At 42.6% G+C, this 23,174-nt stretch overlaps 1 protein-coding gene across 4 annotated transcripts in view; it reads right to left on the bottom strand.

Annotated features, from left to right (window-relative positions):
• C16H1orf21 (chromosome 16 C1orf21 homolog) overlaps positions 1 to 23,174 on the bottom strand; it is a 153,590-nt gene that overhangs the window by 111,940 nt on the left and 18,476 nt on the right. The window contains exon 2 of one of the 4 annotated variants that reach the window (XM_039914334.1): positions 8,564 to 8,801. The exons of 2 other annotated variants lie outside the window; for them this stretch is intronic. The gene's annotated coding sequence lies outside the window, so the exon portion shown is untranslated. The remainder of the gene's footprint in view (positions 1 to 8,563; positions 8,802 to 23,174) is intronic. One more of the 4 variants, XM_039914335.1, reaches the window with a different exon arrangement.

Here is a 23,174-nt window from a genome sequence, read left to right as displayed (position 1 = left end):
AATTACTCTCCAGACTGTTTTCCCAATGCACCCTGGCAGGGCAGTCAAAGCTGATACGACAAGGTCAGAACCCTGGACAAGTCCTCAAGATACAACAGTCTTTCTCAAGTGCATCCAAGATGCAATGACAAACCCAGTCTGTAAACAATAGCTATAAACAACATGCACCAGGCCAGTGATTACCAAAGTCACCTCCGTGTTTCAAAGAACACTCTCGGTAAAAAAAGGTATAGTCAACTCTGACATCAAGTTATCCTGGAGACAACTATCTAAACCCACAGATGAGATCGCCCAAGAATTCAACTCCAGGATTTTTTAAATGTCTATTTTAACTGAAAAACATATGCATTGGTAAATGTGTACATCAAATAGTTGTGTGAGTTCTTCCGACTACTGAACAGCACATCAGAAAACAGCCGAAGAAGAAAGCACAGTGCATTTGCTGCCCTCCCTTTAGAGAAAGGATGAATGGGGGACAAGAAAAGAAGCCTAGAGGCGCAGAAGGGAGAAGTCAAGCAATGACTTGGTTAGGTGACAAACACTGAATAATGTTTCAGTGTATTCATTAATGGGTGATAGGTTTAAAAAGTCCTAATTTAAAAATAAGGGTTTGTGTTATTCCCTCAAATGAAACTAGAACAGTGGTTCTCCGACTTTTCTATCCTGGAACCTTGCTGAGACTTCCAGAGAGACCCATTGATACTCCCTATCATCTCTGCACCGAAAGACCAAACAAAACACGTGGCAGGTCCATGGCAGGTTCTCCACACTGCTCACAAGTTTCCTTTGCTTCCTTAGGCCAAGGGGCTGAGCCGTCATAATGATGTGTGACCTTGGGCAAGCCACTTAACTTCTCTGGGCCTCAGTTACCTCATCTGCAAAATAGGGATGAAGACTGTGAGCCCCACATGGGACAACCTGATTGTCTTGTATCTACCCCCGCGCTTAGAACAGTGTTGGGCACATAGCGCTTAATACCATAATTATTATTATGAAGGTGATGATAATGGAGAGTGACATGTTAAGGAGAGTTGGGGAAGGAAGAGAGGAGACAGTTCTGAGGCTATGCTAATAAGCCCCAGCTGTTCACACCTCAATGCTTCTGCAACTTCTTCAGCATTTACCTGCCATGCTGTGAGAAAAGTCCTTGTTCCAATGGATTGATTGACTCAGATATATGAATTTCTGTCTTTTTCATGGTACTTTCTAAGCACTTACTATATGTCAGGAACTGTTCTAAGTGCTGGGGGGGGCCTACAAGATAATCAGGTTGAACACAGTACCTGTCCCACATAGGGTTCCTTTACCCACATTTCTCCTAACACTAGTTTCTGATTTTTGAAGAAAAACACTAGGTCAGTGCACCCACACCCTGAAAGTGCCAACTGATTTGGTCAGTTTACCCTCTAAACCAGGCGGACTACCGGGCACTTGACCCACCACAAACTTGGCTGCAAGGACTTGTAGTGACAAAAATCGATGAACTTCTACCTGTTCCTCTAGGGATTTATTTCATGGCAAAAAGCTCCCAAAACAGTCACTGAAGCCTTAAAAGAATTCCGGTCTTTTGTCTCAGAGATTAAAATATTAATCATGGCAGAATCTTCTGTAGTAGTTTTCCAGTACTTCCCCCACTCCAGGCCTTCCAAAAATCTTGAGGCCAAACACTGAGCCCCATTAGCCTACTCAGAGGAAGTATCTCCTGCTCAGAGGCAGGCTGAATGCAATATATGTATTTTTTTATGGTACTTGTTAAGCATTAACTATGTGCCAGGCATTGTAGTAAGCACTGGGGTAGAAACAAGATAATCCAGTTGGATAGAGTATCTGCCCCACATAGGGCGGACAGTGTTAATCTCCATTTTACAGATGAGGTAACTAAGGGCCAGAGAAGTTAACTGATTTGCCCAAGGTCACACAGCAGACAAGAGGAGTTAGGATTAGAACCCAGGTCCTTTTGACTCCCAGGCCCATGCTCTAACCAGCAGGCCACACTGCTTCTTATAAATTAACAAAAGCATCCCTGTGACACTCACATTGGTTTTTTTATGGTATTTGTTAAGCACTTACTATTTGCCAGGCACCATACTGAGCACTAGGGTAGATTCAAACTAATCAGGTTGGACACCATCCACATCCCACATAGGGTTCACAGTCTTAATCTCTATTTTACAGATGAGGTAACTGAGGCATAGAGCAATTAAGTGATTTGCCCAAGGTCAATGGGACCTTGAAAGGGATCCATTCATTATTATACGTATATGTACGCAACCCTCCCTGCTCACCCACACACACAGTACACAAAACATCTTTGTACAAACTACCCATCCAAGAGAGATATTTAAAAACATAATCTACACAGCATACTTGCACTGTTTATCGATGGTTGCTTTGAACCAACAACTGCAATACCCACTACCATCGTGCATATTGAGCAAAAATGATTTTGTCCTCTTCCCAACAATGTGATGTTTGGAGATGATGTTGGGCTAATGAACAGGGATAAACTCTGTTGCATCCTCAACCAAAGGGAAAACACCATTCAATCGTCCTTAATTTCTAGGTTCCGTTGTCCCTCAAAACACAATAGCAGCCAACACGATCCTCTCAAACAAACCACCCGTGAACAATATGTTCAGCAACTCCTGCTAATGAACCTGGGGGAGGATTGTCTTTTCAGATTAATCCATGGGGAGAGATGGGAAAAAGGTCTCTTACTAGTCTTGGCCGCACACTTAACGAAAACAGAACAATTTTCTCTGGCTACAAAAACTCTCAGGACATGGAGACAAACATTTTTTAAAAGGGGGAGCTTGCCCCTTACCGGGGAAATCCAGTCATCTGCTCGGCTTGTAGCCTTCCTCTTTTCGAATAGGAAACGGCACCCCCATAAAACAAACACTTTTGAGGCATGAAAACACTTTAACGATGAATAAACGCACTGAGTAATGGCAAAATCCCTGCAATTATTAAGCGTTAAAATGCATGCTGGGAATCACTGAACATTTCACAGGATTTGGCTGTGACCTTTGACTTCACATCACAGACATCCTCTTGCATTCTAAGAACACCAAAAGCTCACTTTGAGCACCACTAGCAATTCTATTCCCTTCCAATAACAAACTCAAGCTAACATTTACTTTTAAAATGTAGCTTACTTACATATAATGGAACCATTAATTCATTGGAGTTTTTTACCTCATTAAGTTGATAAACAGGGAGCAGTCTGCAGCCTTCTGATTCAGCAGCCTTCTAAAGCTGGTAACACAGAGAGCTCACCCCTGCCCTTTCAGTGAACCTGGGGCAAGATGAGATTCCTTCATGACATGAAATATTAGGAACTCTTTCAGTTTTTAAAACTGGGTTGTTAAAGAATTTCAAGTCTCAACTTTTAACTTGCTACTAATTGTGGGAACTCTGGGAATTCGAGTAAAATCCACATTTCCTCACTGGGGAAGCAATGTGGCCTAGTGGAAAGTGAACAGGCCTGGGAGTTAATTCAATTTAATCATATTTATTGAGCGCTTACTACGGGCAAAGAAGTGTACTAAGCGCTTGGGAGGGTACACTTTAACAATAAACAGACACATTCCCTACCCGCAACGAGTTCAGAGGACTTGGGTTCTAATCTCGGGTTTGCCACTTCCCTGCTGTGACCTTGGGCAAGTCACTTCACTTCTCTGTGCCTCAGTTTCCTCAACTATAAAATGTGGATTAAATCCTACTCCCTCCTACTTAGACTGTGAGCTCCATGTGGGAAAGGGACTGTGTCCAACCTGATAAACTTATATCTACCCCAACTCTTAGAACAGTGCTTGACTGAGCCCTTAAAAACCATAAAAAAAATTTCACCTAGGAGTCCAAGGAAGGGCCATAAAAATCTTACCAGTGCTGCAAATACTGATCCAATACTGTGGCAGTGAAGTGTTAAACAGTGCCGGAAAAAGGCAATTTCAATTCAGTGCAACCCAAGCTCCGGTGGCCCAACTTCAGAGGACTCATATGTCTCCCAAAACATGCTTTACATTTTATTTAACCAAACCTCTGAAGACCCTTGGGACAACTAATGAAGGCACAACTTGACAAACTAAATTGAACAGGAGATTAAGTGCTTAATACAATGCTCTGCACACACTACGCGCTCAATAAATACGAGTGAATTAATGAGTTAATCAGGGGTGCGGGAGAAGGCAAAAAAGAGAAAAATTTACTGGCATTACCAACCAATCTACAGGATGGAGTCAATCAACTGGTGGTATTTACTGAGTGCTTACTGCTTGCAGACCACTGCACTAAGTCCTTGGGAGAGTACAGAGTTGGTGGACATATTCCCTGCTCACAGCGAGCTTACAGTCTAGAAGGGAAGACAAACATTAAAATAAACTCCCTTGATTAATTTTCCCAACCTATTTACCCCCAACTGTCATTTTAGCACTTTCATGTCACCCAACCACTGAGTATTCACCCCACGAAAGGACCTATGCGCATGTCTGTACACTCCATTGCTCACCCTACCTGTAATCCACTTTGATGTCCATACCACCTGCTAGATTGTAAGCTCCTTGCGGGTAGATTGGGTCTGGTATCTCTATTGTCGCCAACATCTGCCCTTTCCTCTCCATCCAAACGGCTATCTTACTGGTACAGGCTCTCATAATATCCCGGCTGGATTATTGTGTCAGCCTTCTCTCTGATCTCCCTTTCTCCTGTCTCTCCCCGCTCCTGTCTATTCTTCATTCCGCTGCCCGGATCATCTTCCTGCAGAAACACTCTGGGCATGTCACTCCCCTCCTTAAAATCTTCCAGTGGTTGCCTATCAACCTCCGCACAAAACAAAAACTTCTCACTCTGGGCTTCAAGGCTCTCCATCACCTTGCCCCCTCCTACCTCTTCTCCCTTCTACCGCCCACCTCCTCACCATCCCCCGTTCACGCCTATGCCGCTGTCGACCCCTGGTCCACATCCTCTTGCTGTCCTGGAATGTCCTCCCTCCTCACCTCCACCAAACTAACTCTTCCCCTCTTCAAAGCCCTCCTGAGAGCTCACCTCCTCCAAGAGGCCTTCCCAGACTGAGCTTCCCCTTTTCCCTCTGCTCCCTCTCTGCCCCTCCCTTCTCCTCCCCTCAGCTAAGCCCCCTTTCCCTCCGCTCCTCCGCCCTCCCTTCCCCTCAGCACTGTGCTCATTTGTATATATTTTTATTACCCTATTTATTTTGTTAATGAGGTGACATCCCCTTGATTCTATTTATTGCGATTAAGTTGTCTTGTTTTTGTCCGTCTGTCTCCCCCCGATTAGACTGTAAGCCCATCAATGGGAAGGGATTGTCTCTATCTGTTGCTGAATTGTACATTCCAAGCGCTTAGTAGAGTACTCTGCACATAGTAAGCACTCAATAAATACTACTGAATGAATTAATATTGTACTCTCCCAAGCTCTTGGTACAGGGCTCTGCACAACAGTAAATGCTCAATAAATGCAGGCGGTGTTGAAATGAAGCCAAAACTGTTTCTCAATTTTGCTTAGAATTGTCTGGTTGGTTGTTGAATAATAATGGTAATTTTTAAACTCTTATTATGTGGCAAGCACTGTTCTAAGCGCTGGCACTTTTTCTGTAGGAGGCCATAGCACTGGGGCAGCAAAAACCCGTGCAGGCCAGAGATGACAAGCCAGAGCTGCTTCTGCTACCCCTCCTTGGCTCTGAGGTTGGCCACCCCACAGGTGGTTGTCTTGCTTTGTAGATTAATTTGCAGTTGACATAATCCACAAAATCTGGTTGCCACGAATGGCTGTGTAGCTTGATCTCCCCACTAGATCATAAACTGCTTAAGGGAGGGTCCCGCTCCTAACAAACTTTGTGAACCCCCAGTGCCAAATTCAACATTCATGGATACCACATTTGAAGATGATGATAATCTCTATCATGTCAGTTCTCACACCCTAGAAGAGAAGAACTTGCAGACTCTTTTTTCCTAAATCACCCTAACCCAGGAAGTGCCCTGCAAAAAATCCTCATTTTACATCATCTTTAATTCATCTTAATAAAAAGCACCACCTAAGAACTATTTTTCGGAGAAGCAGCGTGGCTCAGTGGAAAGAGCACGGGGTGTGGAGTCAGAGGTCATGGGTTCGAATTCCGGCTCTGCCACTTGTCAGCTGTATGACTGTGGGCAAGTCACTTAACTTCTCTGGGCCTCAGTTACCTCATCTGTAAAATGGGGATTAAGACTGTGAGCCTCACGTGGGACAATCTGATTACCCTGTATCTACCCCAGCGCTTAGAACAGTGCTTTGCTCATAGTAAGCACTTAACAAATACCAACATTATTATTATAAATGGACTATCTTTTTTTTTTCCAAATATGGGAGCAAATTGATGACAATCTCTAGTATTTGTTACCCTGCGATATCTTGCTTCAGGTTTTTCAGTTATCAGGTTCTCATACCACTTCTTGGCAGGTCTCTTCTTGCCTTAATTTTATACAATCCAAATATTCAAATTATAGAATCCCAATGCAACAGTTTAGCACTGCTGTGCTCTCTTTTGATTGATCACTTGACTTTACAGTCAGCCCACTTTTCCATAAAATATATTATTGTTTCGGTTGGAAAACCCTTCCTTTTGAGGAGTAATGGGGGAGAAATCTTAATACAACTCATCTTGTTTAGATACTAAAATTGCACCTCTTTGTAAACTCTAATTTGATGTGGTTACAACACAGGCTTTGGGAACAACATAACTTAGTACCATCTAGCTTAAGCCCCAAATCTCAAATATATAAAACGTTCCTGAAAGTCCTTAAGCCACTGGTGTTCCAGGTTCAAAAATGTCCCCATTTTATTCTGAACCCAAGATAAAATACCTGTGTCTTACCTGATACTTGGATAATGATATTCTTAAGTTTAAGAATCATTCCCACTTATTACAGAAGTGAATCACTGCTTTCTCCTTTTGTGATCCTCCCCAGGCAGACCTTTCTCTAGAATTGTGGCATGAAAACCCAAACTGTGTTTTCTTATTATGGGGAGTCACAGATACTTGATGGGGAGGAGGTCTGTTACTTTATCTATAAAATGGAGATTAAGACTGTGATTCCTATGTGGGACAGGGACTGTGTCCAACCCTATTATCTTGTATTCATTCATTCATTCAATAGTAATGATTGAGCACTGTACTAAGTGCTTGGGATGTACAATATGGCAACAGATAGAGACAATCCCTGACCAATGATAGGCTCACAGTCTAATCGGGGGAGACAGACAGCAGAGCAAAACAAAAACAAGAACAAAACAAATAATATCTACAAATGAGTACAGTGCTGAGGGGAGGGGAAGGGGGAAGAGGAAGGAGCAGAGGTGGGGCGGAGGGGAGGGGGAGCAGAGGGAAAGGGGGGCTCAGTGCTTGATACAGTGCTGGATATAGAGTAAGCTCTTAACAAATACTGTAAAAAAAAAAAAATCAGCTGGGACAATGGAAAGCTCTAGGCTGCCCTAGGAAGCTCGCAGATACAATTCCTCCTCTGGAAATCAGTTGGCCAGTCACCTTGACTCAATCTTAGCCATGATAGCTTTGGCCAGGTAAGAGAATACTTCATAATGCCTCGGGCTTGAAGTTATGGCACTTGTTAACTGCTTATTAATAGTCCATCAGTGGTATTTACTGAGCACTGTGTGCAGAGTACTGCGCTAGTACTTGGGAGAATAGTGCAAGCAATAACCTAAGCATATGTAGATATATGGACTCCCTATAAACATACGTCACCAGATCACAATTGATCTTAAAAACTAAGTGCTAGGTATATGCTATCCTAACAAGGAAAATGTAATATTTAAGAGATGTTTTAGGCTGGAGGACATAGGGGGTTTTTTTAATGGTATTTGTTAAGTGCTTACTATGTGCCAGGCACTGTACTAAGCGCAGGGATAATACAAGCTTGGACATAGGTTGGACACTGTCCATGTCCCACATGGGGCTCAAAGCTTTTGTCTCCATTTAACAGATGAAATAACTGAGGCCCAGAGAAAATAAGTGATTTGCCCAAGGTCACACAGCAGACAAGTGGCAGAGCCAGGATTAAAACCCAGGTCCTCTGATGCCCAGGCCCATGCTCTTTCCATTAGGCTGTTTAATTGCCAGCCAACACTGGTGCCCTATAAATAATGTCCTACTCTGAAAAAAGACCTTAAAAATCCTTTAAATACATTTCACTCCTTGCCCATGTAATAAAAAAGCCTTTTTTTCCCTTAAAGAATAACCTAAAAGCCATAAACCTTGCTCACCCAGGAACTGCATGGTCATTTTCTTGGGGGAGGAGGGTTGAGGGAACAATCAATCAGTGGTATTTATTGAGCACTTTCTGTGCAGAGTACCGTACTAAGCGTTTGAGAGAGTAGAACCAGTTAAAAGATTCTCAGGGGCAAAGCTCCTAGGGGCTTTAAATAAATATACGAATAAGAAATATGACCCAATGAATTTACTCAGCATGCTGTCCTGACCAAGTTTCTGAGAGTGTCATATTTTTTCCTCTGAAAACGAATCCCATTTTTTACAGTTATTTAGACTCACAGTGCTATCCAGTTAACAGGAATGAGGCTCAGCACAGGTGGATGTGTTAGCAGTGTTAATCCTCAGGTCTACATGAAGTGCAGTTTAGACAGGAAGACGGGCAGTCAGCCGATATTTACAGCTTCAGCTACAGTGACCAAGTTCTCACTCACAAGGGCATCCTTCACAAGAAGACTCGGGCTTCCATCATTGTAAAGTACAAGAAGAGGAAGGTCACTACTCCAAACCAAATCAGTTCCTTTGGAAAAAAAAAAAATCCAATTACTAATTTTTGACTCTGAATAATACACACCTCGAAGGCATGCGCCGTGATCTCTTAAGGGTGCAGGACATAGTAGATATCATCTCATGAGCCTTCAAAGATAGAGATTCTTCAAATCCCTACAAGTTATCAGGGAAAGTTACACAACCTCCACAATCAGGACAGTCTTAATTTCATCTAGATCTAGGCAGTTGAACTGCTTTTTCTTGTTCTGCGGAATTCCAGAAAATGAACGTATATAACCTCTTCAAAGCATATCTGGGAATCAGTCATTCGATGGTATTTACTGAGTGCTTACTATGAGCAGAACACTACACTTAGCGCTTGGGAGAGTAAGAGACAACAGAATTAACAGACATGTTCCCTGCCTATAACGAATTTACAGTCTAGAGATGAGCCTACAGTCTAGAGTCTGGTAATGCGGCCAACATTAAGAATTGCACAGAGATAAGTGTACTTATTTTCTTACATGCAAATAACCCAATGAATGGAGCAGCATGCCATAACCAACACTTTTCAATCAAAGAATAACTATTTTCCATTATTTGCCTCATTGTGGAAGCTAAAAATTCATATGCCGGAAGTCGCCAAAGGGCACCCTTTGCCCAATTACCTCCAGGACCAGAAGAACGGTATTACAGTAAATAGGTAGTAAATAGGTCCCCTCCCAAGATCTTTCCTCTTCAGACCAAGGCTTCCCTTCTAGCAGACTCTGCCAACTAAGCATGCAACAGTCGCAGGAAAACATATGAACGACCTATCCTGTCCTGAAAATCTGCCTACAATTGTCTGATGTGACCTTTTGTTTCTTTCACAAAGGACATGACCTGCGCTTCAATAACGAGAGTGTGTGTCTGTGTGTGTGTCTGTGTGTCCCCCATTGCACTGAATGTTCCAATGTCCCATAATTACTTCACCGTTGGAAACAAACAACAGCTTCTAGGAACAAAGGATAACATTTTTTGTTGTTACTAGTAATAATTTCACATAAGAAGGCCTCTAGCAATCAAAATCACAATGGAGGAAAATAAAAAGGAAGCCAGGAGAAAGGAAAAGTGGTAGGAGAAAGGCATAATATAGGAAGAAGTGGAAATTAAAGAGCTGAATAATTGAAAGGGGTGAAACACAGAATTTTATAAATCAGTCAATCTGTGGTATTTACTGAGCATTTACTATGTGCTTGGGAGAGTACAACAGAACTAGTGGACACGTTCACTGCCCATTACAAGCTTACAGTCTAGAGGACTGGAAAAGAACATTAGCAAATAATTCTGGAATTCTGTAATTTATATATATCAAAGCTTTGACTCTGCCAGGCATCAGTGGGAAAGGGAAGGATGGGGCAGGCATGAAGGAAAATGACTGGGCAGGGAATGAGTCTGTTCATTTTTGTACTGTACTCTCCCAAGTGCTTAGAACAGTATTCTGCACACAGCACACAACAAATATGATTAAATGAATCAATGACTGCAACTGGCCAAACTGATGCAGGGGGCTTCAAACATCTAGGCCAGCCACAAGAAACTCCAGGGAAAAGGAAGTAGCTGGCTCCCATTCATTCCAAATGCTTAGAAACTCTTAAGTTTGAATTTCCATGCTGGCTCTGCATATGAGGTAGGTATGTCTTGGAGGATGTAGGGAGATAGGGAGAAGACTACAAGATGTTGGGTGAATTCCATGGCAGTCTGTCAGAGTAAAAGTGACATAAACATGCATAGGAAACCCAATAGGCTACTTCCCTTATTAAACGAGGTCTCCGGTCTCAACAATATTTTTTTTTGGTTAATGAAATTTATTAAGCATTTACTATATGCCAGGCACTGTACTAAACGCTGGGGTAGATAAACAAGATCACTGGGGTGAACACAGTCTCTGTCCCACAAGAGCTACCAGTCTTAATACCCACTTTACAAATGAGGTAACAGGACAGGAACAGATAAATTAAGTGACTTCTTGCCCAAGGGCACACAGCAGATAAATGGAGCAGCTGGGATTAGAACCCAGGCCCCCTAATTTCTAGGCCCATGCTCCTTCCTTTAGGTCATGCTGCTTATCTGTGCGGTGGGAGCTTCTATGCCAAAAAATAAATGCTACATCCAAAATAATTTGTATTTTCCCCTTCACCAGTATTTACTGAGCAATCTACTGTGGGCATAGGACCCTACAGACCTTCCTCCTACAGCACAATAGACACATCCCTGCCAACACTCAGCTATCCCAAAATCATGCTCTGTCAATAATTGTTTCTAAGGGAAATAGGGGTTAGGGGAAAGATATGAAAACAACTGAAATGGGAGAAGGCTATCACAGGAAATTCAAGAAAGTGTTAGAAGATGAAAAAGCTTTGTTAAGGTAAAACCTGAATTATTGTACTTGTCTCTGATATTTATCTGATTCTTATTAGCACCTCCTGGGGAACCAATTTGCACTTCTTAAAATCAGTTTCTAGTACACAATGAATTCTAAATGGCTAGAAATGGTTCCCAATGAACTGCTGAGAACAGGATTGCCACAGGATCCTTTCTACTTTGAAAAATAATTCCTGGGAGAGTTGCATCTCATCATCATAATCGTCAATGGCATTTAACAAGTGCTTAACAAATACCAACATTATCATTATTATTATTATTGAGTGCTTACGGTGTTCAGAGCACTATACTAAGCCCTTGACCTCTATTACCAACTCACAATCATGGTATGGTAACTGTACTCTAACTTCCCACCATATTCTAAAAAAAGGGGTTGTGGAAGAATTTTTAATGGGATTTCTTAAGCACTTACTATCTTCCAGGCCCTGTAGTAAACGCCAGGATAGATTCAAGCTAATCAGGTGGGAAACGGTCCGAGTCCCAAGTGGGGCTCACAGCCTTAATCTCCATTTTACAGATGAAGTAACTGAGACACAGAGGAGGTTACTGTATTAGGCCATGCTGCTTCTACAGAATAATACAGAAATGTCTGTACTAGACATGAAGTAAGAGACTGAGCTCCTGCCCTCAAGGAGATGACCACCTAATGTTCTCATTTAAAGAGATCGTACAGAATTACAATGTAGGGCACCAATTCAATTGCCGCAGGGCATAGAGAAAAAGAGTGGCCAAGTGGAAAGATCATGGGCCTGGGAGTCAGAAGGACCCGAGTTCTAATGCCACTTCTGCCACTTGTCTTTGTGTGACCTTAAGCAAGTCACTTTGCTTCTCTCTGCCTCGATTTCCTCATCTGTAAAATGGGGATTAAGATTGTGTACCTGCTGTAGGACAGGGACTGTGTCCAACCCGATTACCTTGTAATAATAATAACGTTGGTATTTGTCAAGGGCTTACTACGTGCCGGGCACTGTTCTAAGCGTTGGGGTAGATACAAGGTAATCAGGTTGTCCCATGTAGGGCTCACAGTTTTCACTCCTATTTTTACAGATGAGGGAACTGAGGCACAGAGAAGTTAAGTGACTTGCCCAAGGTCACACAGCTGACAAGTGGCAGAGCGGGGATTAGACCTACTCAGTGCTTAGTACAGTACTTAGCAGCTAAGGAAGCGCTTAACAAATACCACAATTATTATTACATCCTGCTCATGCAGACACTAGTTCATACACCATAAATTTAGTCCCAGGAGGAATCTACCGAAACCCTCTACCACAGAGCAGGCAACTGTATGGCTTAGTGGACGCGTATTTAATCCCCGATTTGCAGATGAGGAAACTGAGGCACAGAGAAGATAAATTCCAAAGGCTTAATATAGTGCTCTGCACATAGTATGCGCTTAAAAAATACAATTGAATGAGTGAATAAATGTGACTTCCATGAGGTCACACAGCAGGCAAGTGCTGGAGATGGGATTAGAGTCCAGCTCTCCCGAGTCCCAGGCCTGTGATCTTTCCACTAGGTCACGCTGTTTCTCATTTGATCCCTAATTTCAGTCAAGTTCCTTAATCTCCAAAAACGTCATAATTTATCTTCAAAAAATGTCATAGCCTAAAAGAGGGAGAAGAGGGATGTTAACTTCATTTCCCGGCTTGTTCATTTAATGAACCTCAAATTTCAGGGAAATGCAGGCTCTCTGACCCAGTACAAAAACTCTTCCCAAGAAAATATCTTTGACCAGAGAAAGGTTAGGTTAGCTGAAATTACACCCAAACCCCACTTCACAGCACAATGAAAGGAGTCCAGACCTTGCTCCCCCAGGTATAAAAATGCAACAAGAAACAATGAGAAAGTCAATATAACTACTGTGTGTTCTTATACCTCAATCTCTGGTAAGATCCTCTAAACTCTGACACCTCTTTTCTAAAAGAAGCATATTGTCGTTACTTCACTGTGGACTTGAAACATAGCTCCCTGCCTCAGATTTGAAAAGGGAGACAACAGCCAAGACTAAAAAGTGGTGATGGCAAAATGACACCTCCCCCACCAAAAAAATAACAGTCTTTGAAAGAGCTTGAAGGGTGATATAAATGATCTCAACTGAATACTTGAAAATCTATGACAAATAAGTAAACAAATAAAGGGCCAAAGGGGTGACGTACCAGAGAAGGTGGAGAAGCAGCACGGCTTAGTGGAAAGGGCACAGGTCTGTGAGTCAGAGGACCTGGCTTCTAATTCCAGTTCTGCCATTTGTCTGTGTGACTTTGGACAAGTCACTTCACTTCTCTGGGCTTCAGTCTCTTCATCTGTAAAATGGGAATTAAATCCTACTCCTTTCTACTTGGACTGTAAGCCCCAAATGGGATAGGGACTGTGTCCAATCTGATCACCTTGTATCCACCCCAAACTTAGTAGACAGAGAAGTATGAAAAGAAGCATGGTACAGTGGCTACAGCCCGGGCCTCAGAGTCTGAAGGTAGTGGGTTCTAATCCCCGATCTGCCATTTGTCTGCTGTGTGATTTTGGGCAAGTCACTTCACTTCTCTTTGACTCAATCACCTTATCTGTAAAATGGGGATGGAGACTATTAGCCCCATGTGGGACAGGGACTGTGTCCAACCTGATTTGCTTATAACCACCACAGCGCTTAGTACAGTGCCTGGAACACAGTAAGCACTTAAATACCACTATTATTATTATTATAGTGCCTGGCACCAGTTAGTGCTTAAATACCTTTTCTTTTTTTTTTAAAGCGGGGAATATGAATTGGGAGATGTCTCCATCATCAGACCACCAGCTCCAGGGAGGGCCACTGACACTGGAAAGTGGAAGACTCGACACAAATACAGTCTTTCCACATGGAGGATGCTAAGACCACCACTGGGAGCAGTGCAGGCAGAACATATCACTAGGTTCAAGAAGCCTTTCGATAAATTTAACAAGACAGACCCATAACGGGAAGCGGCGTGGCTCAGTGGAAAGAGCCCGCGCTTGGGAGTCAGAAATCATGGGTTCGAATCCTGGCTCTGCCACTTGTCAGCTGTGTGACTGTGGGCAAGTCACTTAACTTCTCTGTACCTCAGTTACCTCATCTGTAAAATGGGCATTAAGACTGTGAGCCTCATGTGGAACAATCTGATTACCCTGTATCTACCCCAGCGCTTAGAACAGTGCTCTGCACATATAGTAAACACTTAACAAATACCAACATTATTATTATAACGGGTTGTCAGAGGGAAAAAATTAGAAAATTTAGGCTTCAAACAAGGTTTGAGTTAATGAACAATGGGCCTCATGATGGGCAATTTCAGGGAAAACTTTGGGAAGCTCATTATGGTCAGGGAACATGTCTACTTATGTTGTTGAATCATACTTTCCCAAGCACTTCATACAGTGATCTGCACACAGCAAATGTTCAACCAATACCCTTGCCTGACTGACTGACATGGGAAGGTGCATTCAGTTCTGCCATAACGTGTTTTCCCTACGTGCTTTGGCTAGAACGTTCCTAGAAGATTAGAGCACTGGTGTGACTGTGCAGGCCGGTTTGGAAACAGCACGTTGTTGCGGAGTTGGAAGAAGCCGTTTGGAGGGTGTGCAAAGTGTTGGAATGGGGGAATCATATAGCATGCATTTCCCTTAATGTGGGGTTTTTGGCAAGAACATAACTCCTTTTCTGGGGGAGAACTGAACTAACAGCCTACCCTGGAGAACAAGTGTGCAGGAAACCACTCACTTCCCTATCCTAAATAATCCATCAGTGGTATTTATTGAGTGCTTACATTATGCAGAGCACTGTACTGAGTGCTTGGGAGAGAGGCAACTTCTGGAGAGTTAGAAGGTTGAACTGCAAGAAGGCCCTTCCCTGACTCACAGCCAAAGGGGCCCTCAGCTTACTTGGGTCATTTCAAATTCCACTGGATAGATACCAGGAAGCTTCTATTGGAAGAAATCCCACTCAACAAAAAGGATCTAGTAAAATGTTTTCCCCAATTCTCTTCCATACAGCTGGCACCAACGGTGACCATAAAATTCTGCCAATGCCTTGGTTTCTTTTTGTGACGCTCACTCGGACGTAGCTGCCCTAAATTTGAGTATCTCCATTTCTCCAAGAAGACGAACCACCTGGCAAATCTTGCTGCACTGTTCATGGAAAAAATTAATCAAGTTTGCAAAGAAATTTTCTAGTATTGCACAACCTATTAAGTCAACTCTTTTCTTTCAGGGGGTCAAATTTAGCTATTTTGTTACTCAATGCTTTCACGGTACATGAAATAAATTTTTCAGGATTTTTACTCGAATCCATAACCCTTGTAATGATTAAAATGCCACCATCAAATGTTTAGTATGGTCCACCTAAACTGAAGAGGGGTAAGGGGAAATAACACAAAGTAGCAGCACAATTCTTCAAAACATGTTCTACCAGGCTGTAAGTTCCTTAAGGTCAGAGATCATGTCAATCAACAAATGGTATTTATTGAGCCTTGCCGTATACAGAGCACTGTACTAAAGCACTTGGAAGAGTACAATACAATAAAGTTGGTAGACACGAACCCTGACCACAAGGGACTTACAGCCTATGGGGGAGATAGACATTAAAAAAAAATTTACAGAAAAGGGAAATACAACAATATATGGATATGTACAAAAGTGCTGTGCACATTGTACTCACCCAATCGCTTAGTACGGTGCTCTGCACATAGTGCTCAATACCATTAATTGACTGCTGTAGGGCTGGGGTGAGTAACAAAGTGCTTATTCTATTGTACTGTACTCTCCCCAGCAGTTAGAGCAGCCTTCTCTAACTGAAGGTGCTCTGGTGCTCAATAAATACCACTGATTGCTTGATGTTTTGCTCCTTGACGGAAAGGCTCACTAAAACATTCTAAGAGCAGAAAAACCCTGACTTATTCCTCTGAAATGTCCAGGGGTTCCAGAGCTGTATTCTCCTCTTGCCTCTCTTCCTCCCCTGGCCGGTTTCAGAAAGCTGTTTGTTGCTTTTATTCTTCTCTAGTGTTGGGGCTTCTCCATTCACCCTTGTGGATGTACTGCTATCTCTGGTCACATTTTGAAGCAGGATCTGGGAAGCAAACCCAGCTGGTAAAACCAACTGCAGGAGCCCTGCAGCCAAATGTCAGGCTCCTCCGGCAGACAACTCCTAGCAATAATAATAATTGTGGTATTTGTTAAGTCCTTATTATTACGTATACATCTGTAATTTACTTAATGTCTGTCACCCTTCTAGACTAAGCTCGTTGCGGGCAGGGAATATCTCTATTTTATCATTGTACTCTCCCAAGCGCTTAGTATAGTGCTTTGCACACAGTAACAGCTCAATAAATACGACTGAATGAATGAATATGTGCCAGTCACTGTACTAAGCGCTGGGGTGGGTGCAGGCACATTGGGATGGACATAGTCCATGTCCCACAGGAGGCTCACAATCTTAACCCCCATTTTACAGATGTGGTAACTGAGGCACAGAGAAATTAAGTGACTTGACCAAGGTCACACAGCAGACAAGTGGCAGAACCAGAATTAGAACCCAGGTCCTTCTGAGTCCCAGGTTCAAGCCACTAGATCATGAAAGCATGGCTATTCCCCAGTGCCTTTAAACTCTCTGTGCCATGGCTACAGCTCCAGAGATCCGGGATGGGGGAAAGAGATAGATGGCAAAATTTGGGGGGCTCAAGGGAGGAATTCCATGCTGGGGTGAGCAAGAGAGGAAGGACTCCACCACACATCTCTAGCTTGTAAGCACATAGTGGGCAGAGAATGCATCTGCCAACTCGGTTGTACTGCACTGTCCCAAGTGCTTAGTACGGTACTCTGCGCATACTAAGTTCTCAATAAATACCTTGGATTGATTGACCACTTCAAAACAGACCACGTGACTCTGGGGACTCCAAAGACCTCCTATCAACCCCCCGAATAATCCACCGTGTCTAGGCTGGTTGTCCCAGCTAGACTGGCTTTCAGAGCTGACTGTGCCTGCTTTACTTTACGATGTCTTTGTTGTAGCTGATGCTCCCCGTCTAACTGAATGTCCGGCCAGTATACAATACCGCAGACATCCCGGTCCTCTAGTTTAACGGCACTTTGGGATGCAAATGAAGACCCCCACCCCCTTCTCAATAGGAAGCGGCCTTTCTGTAGCAATGTTGAGAAGCCCCAGTGACCTCCTCTTCCCCTCCCCAAACTCCCAATCCATCATGATCATCTCCGCTGCCACGGTTCACCGATAATAGGGAAGAGGGATGGACGCTGCAAAGAATGTTCCCAGTTTCCAGGCGAGAAACAAGGAGGGAAAATAACGGACCTTGGACTGGGCTTGGAGAAAACAAAGGCTGAGTCAGTCGGGGTGGATTCTTCCTAATTTCTAATCTAATAAAAAAGGATTTTTTTTTTTAAAGATGATGACCTTATTTGATGTTCACTTGGACAAGCTAAATAACCTAGGGTTGTTTTTTTATTCAAATGACTGGAGGAATCTTTGATTATTTTTGTTTCAGATGCATTATCTGAGAGTGCTTTTGGGGGGTGAGGTATAAAATCAATTTTTTTAAAAATAAAAATAAAACCCTCTTCCAGAACACTCTGTTTATCCTGAAATGAATGCACAGTAAATAAAAGAAAAAGATACTTTCCAAACCCAGGGCAGGGAGCCATTTAGTCTTCTGATACATCAAGGTTTATGTTCTGGGAGCTGGCACTAATGCTCTTGGCATCAGCCTTTAGTATCATTTTGTCATCCACTTTATTAGTGAAAAACAAGCTCATTTTCTCATCTCCATTCACTCCTCTCCCAGCACTCCCACCACTAAAACACAATACTGCATAAGGAGAAGGATGAGAAAAGCCCAGAATGTTTGTCATGTGATTTTAGGACTTAAAGCAATATGTTCAAGTCCCAGTTTTACTGACCTGAAAGATATAGTCTTAGGTCTGCTTATTTCCTTTCTACTTCAAGAGACAACGATTGATAGACGGATGTGGGCCAACACTAATGCTTCTGAGATCATTAAGAAAGGTTGTCCTAAAATAAGCTCAGTACTGTTGGATGAAATTCAGCACTTCCTTTAACTGGTAGGTATAGCTGCTCTATAAATTAAATAGCAAAATCATTGTAAAATGAAATCAGCTGTAAAATGAAAAAGGATCAAAACCACTAGGGTGCTTTTTACTCCAAAGAGAATTCATATCCCGATAAAATAGCTCATGACCCTGCAGAACATACGACAAGGCAAATGTTGCAAAGGAAGAATATTTCAAGTTGATCCTTTAAAACCTCAGCATTAGAAGAATGCTCAACACCTTGGGATGGTTTGAATCTCCCACTCTTCTTCCTGAGATTTAGTTCCTTTATACTAGCTTGGGCCAAATATGACAATGCTGGCAGAAAGAGCCTAAACTTAGCATCTTTAAATTTCATGATATGACATGCCCAACCTGTTTTTCTGGTTCTCTAAATTAATTTGGAAATCGTCATTTTTTTTTTAAAGGTACATCTACAGCATTCATGGACTTTTCTACGCTCTTTCCCAAGCACTACACACGTAACTGACATCCGCTCCATAGTAAACAACACAAATAACCCAAGAGAGACCAGCATTTCTGTGACAGGAAACCTACTGGCCCCAAATCACAAGCATTGTCATTTTCAATTGGAACAATCCACCTTCTATGGACTGTCACCAGAAGACCTAGACAAACAAGAATATTTTTTCCCTAACCACCTCTACCTTTCCTTTCCCCTTTGGCAGGGGAGAAAGAGAGGAAGGAAACTTAGTAGGTTCAGAGGAGAAGTAGTGTGGCTTAGTGGACAGAGCATGGGCCTAGGAGTGAGAAGGACCTGGGTTCTAATCCCAGCTCTGCCACATGTCTGCTGTATGACCTTGGGCAAGTCATTTAACTTCTCTGGGCCTCAGTTCTCTCATCTCTAAATGGGGATTAGGAGTGTGAGCCCCATGTGAGACAGGGACTGTGTCCAACCTGATTAACTTGTATCTTACCCCAGCACTTAGTGCTTGGTACATAGTACTTAACAGGAACCATAATTGTTTCATTAATGATATTTAAGTGCTTACTATGTGCCAAGCACTGTTCTAAGCACTGGGGGAGATCAAGGTAATCAGGTTGTCCCATCTGGGGTTCACGAGATAACTGAGGCACAGAGAAGTTAAGTGACTTGCCCAGAGTCACACAGCTGATAAGTGGCAGAGCCAGGATTAGAACCCACAACCTCTGACTACCAAACTCATGCTCTTTCCACTAATCCATACATTCACTACTATTAGAGGAGTTGCACAAAATATCTGCAGGGAAGGTGATGTATCAGTACATTTCTTTAATTTTCAAATTGCCAAAGTCTAAGTACATCTTTAAATTTCTTTTCATTTTTTTTTTTTACTAGTTTTAAAAAGGAAAAGGAAAATGCCACACACACTCTCTCTCACTCACACACACACACAAACTTTTTACTTTTAGCTATGCTTTACCCAAACTCCTTTATTTTGAATGGAACTGAAAAATCTAGATACTTTGGATCATTTTTTTCTAGTGTTACCTAATGTGTCTTGTCACCTGAGGCACTCCCCTTATGTACAGTTTCATTTTGGAACATCACCACAGCTTTGGAAGTGATATATCAAGTTAATTATGGGTTCAAATCCAGCATTGGAAACGCCCCAGCATTACTGTCTCTCTACAAAAGCAGTTGATCTGGCCTCCTCTTCTCAGAAGAGAAGACCACCTCTCTAGTGATAATTTCTAACCCAGGGTGGTGGACCCTTCCATATTTAATAGCAACAGAGGATATTTTTTAAATATTTCCCAATGAGAGCGTCTGTCAAAAGTAAGTGTTTGTTCCCTGCTTTAACTAATTCTGAAGATCTATTTCAAAACAACCAACTGTTGACAGAAATAGCATGACACATGAAAATTTACAAAGAGTACCAAGCCACACTTTAACCAGTTAATTCAAACTTCTCCCCTAGACCTGATATCAGAGCTGCTACAGAGGAGTAACGGAAACTCATTTACATCTCCCCTTCCTCTACATTTGGTTGGGGAACTAAAGTAAGATGGTCCGAAGGTGGGCAGTGGAAGGACATGAAGAAGCAAAAGGCAGAAGGGATCAACCCCTCACTAGTCAAGATAGACAGCTTCACATTTGAGCAATGAATAATCTTCGTTTGTGGTAAGCTTCCTTGTGGAAAGTAATGTATGAGCTTTAAAAAAAAAAACACTTGCAAAACATAATTGAGGCAAGATTAAATGGCTTCCATGCAACCAGCACTTTTTTAGGCGTTACTTATTTTAACAAGAGCACAGATTATCTACGGGGCAGGGAGGAGGGAAGAATTTGTCTATGTGCCAACTCAGAGTATGTTTCACAGCAAAATAAGAAATCTTTGTGCACTTCCTGGAGACAGAGACAAGGCAGGGAGTTGGTGCACAAGCCAGAAAACTGGAAAAAGTGTGCTTGTAGCCAATGGGAAAATGAGTGATCTTGAGAAAAGGAAAAAGCTGAGGAAAGAAGGCAAATGAGTCACTTTTCCTCTTAAGATTCCCAATGTATTAAAAATAGATGCTAAGCAAATGCCATTTGTTCCTGAAAAAGAGCTGTACTATCACTCCCAAGACCTTTTAATGCTAGAAGACCTCTTGACTGCCCAACCCTCGACTGTAACCTCGGGGTGCCCAGCCGTCTGTCAGCCCCCAACTCCCCACAACCACTGGCCCCTGGAAAAGCTAGACCTGAGTTTAAAAGAAAACAAGCTCATCCTGCAGAGGACCAGCACTTAAATCTTGGGTTGGGATTGCTGCCAAACCCCAAGCAGATTTCCATCCTTCAGGCCACACCTCTCCAGTGATGTGGTTGGAAAATTTGGAATCCCAAACTGGGAAGGTGCCATTCTCACCTTCCAGTCCAGCACTAGCAGATCACTGTTTCTAAATGATCAAGCTCTAAGATCTGCACACATGTGTGTGCAGGGACACTAGGACAGTTTTAAAAAGAAGCATAAAAAAGTCACTGTACACAACATTTTTTTTTTTCTAAACCAGCCCAGTTCTTTACACATGGAGTAAAACAGAGTCAGTATTCTCTTCCACTTGCCCAATACAAGCCACAAGCCCAACTCCCCCATGAACTAAGGGTATGCTGTGACCATTCACAAAATTACAGGCAGAACGTTAGCATCTTCCGGGTTTTTTGAAAAATGTTCAGGACTCTGAATGCATGTCTAAAACATGCAAAAAGTTTTCCGTTATTTGTGTACCTATTCACCAAGTCTGTGTCCTGATTCCTAACTTTAAAAGATGGCAGTGGAGCTAACTGAACACAGAAAAATGGACTCCTAAAGTGTCCCCGGGGAAAACCGTTTAATTTCTCTAGGCCTCAATTTCTCTATCTGCAAAACAGAAAAATCTGCCTGGTACCCTTCCCATGAATAATGAGGGTAGCGAGGGAAAATCCCATGGAAAGAATTAGCTACATCTCCAAGGCATTATCACTGGCAATTGAGAAGTGAGACTTCAAATTATTCTAAATTACCCCCACTATAACCTTCCGAATAGAGGGGAGGTCATGACCTAGTGGCTTCTGCAAGTGAAAACAAGAGAAAACATGAGCTTTCAGTTGGGGCAATCTTCCTGTCAGGCCCATCTTGGAGCCCAAATCTCAGCCAGAGGCAGCATGGCAGGACCCACTACTAGGAGATGCCATTCGGCTCCTGACTGACATTTCTCTCAAGTGGAGAAAGAAAAGGTAATAAAACGTTTTCTGGCATCACAGATACTCGGAATTTCCCGCAGATACCAGTCCCCAAGAAAAACCTACAAAAAGATAGGAAACTTCCACCACTAGTATGTATCCCCAAATCTGAAAAGAGACAACGGTTTTGGTTGGCTCAACTAACCTATTAACTTAAGATAGTCTCCCGTCAAAAACAAAACCTCCAATTCTGAGACTTCAGGACCTAAAACCTGCGGTTTTTGATGCTTCTGGTTTTTTTTAAATGATATATGTTGAGCATTTACCCTGTGCCAGGCACTGTACTAAGGGCTGCGGTCAATACAAGATAGTCAAGTTGCTGGTTCCACAGTCTTAATCCCCATTTTATAGATGAGGTTAAACTGAAGCACAGAGAAGTTAAGGTACTCGACCAAGGTCACACAGCAGTTGAGCGATGGAGCCGGAATTAGCACCCAGGTCCTCTGACTCCCAGGTCCGTGCTCTCTCTCCACTAGGTCATCCTGCTTTTGTGTGAAGGAACTGATTCCAGTGATAGTGGTTTGTACGGATACCAGTCTAGCAGCCATGAATACTCCATTCTTTTTTGTTCCATTCAGGGGATGGTCCCCTTACTGCTCCCTGTTTGGGGACAGAATTCTGAAAGGATTCCAAGGGAAAATTCCATTTCCCTTGCTGGGCCCACCTTGCCCATTCCAACTCTCCAGCAAAGCTGTACTCTATGTCACTTGTGATGGCGATCTCTGATCCCAGCACTGAGCAGGTGGGAATTCCCTCCTACAATAGCAGGCCAACCCAAGGTGAACTGGCTTCAACCTCTTGGACCAAGATAAAGCATGCCCTCATTAAGGCAATAACAAGTCTTATTTCTTTGGATAGTAGTTTGATCTCGGGGAAAAGCAAAAATATCTCAAATCCTAACTCCAAACAAAGCACTGTGCTACTCTGAATAAGAGCAGAGGTCTCTTATAAATAAAAACAAAGTTATGTTTTTCTAAATTGCTGAAAGGACAGAAAGTAACTTGTGTTCTTACCAAAATGAACCCCAAACACACCAAAACAAATAAACGTATTATTGGGCCTCCATGCAACTTTACTCACAAACCATGATTTCAGGTTTCTTGAATATCTGTCTGGTTACCACACCTGGATTTTACAATCCCAAATGAAGGCTTCTGTATAGTTTGTGGTGTACATTAAGGTCCTAATCAAGTTCTGGGAGAGGCTGAC

The sequence above is a fragment of the Ornithorhynchus anatinus genome, chromosome 16 (genome assembly GCF_004115215.2).
Source record: "Ornithorhynchus anatinus isolate Pmale09 chromosome 16, mOrnAna1.pri.v4, whole genome shotgun sequence".
Taxonomy (NCBI): Eukaryota; Metazoa; Chordata; class Mammalia; order Monotremata; family Ornithorhynchidae; genus Ornithorhynchus; species Ornithorhynchus anatinus.
The sequence above is the reverse complement of the archived record's forward strand: the minus strand, read 5'-3'. Positions and strand labels throughout refer to the sequence as shown.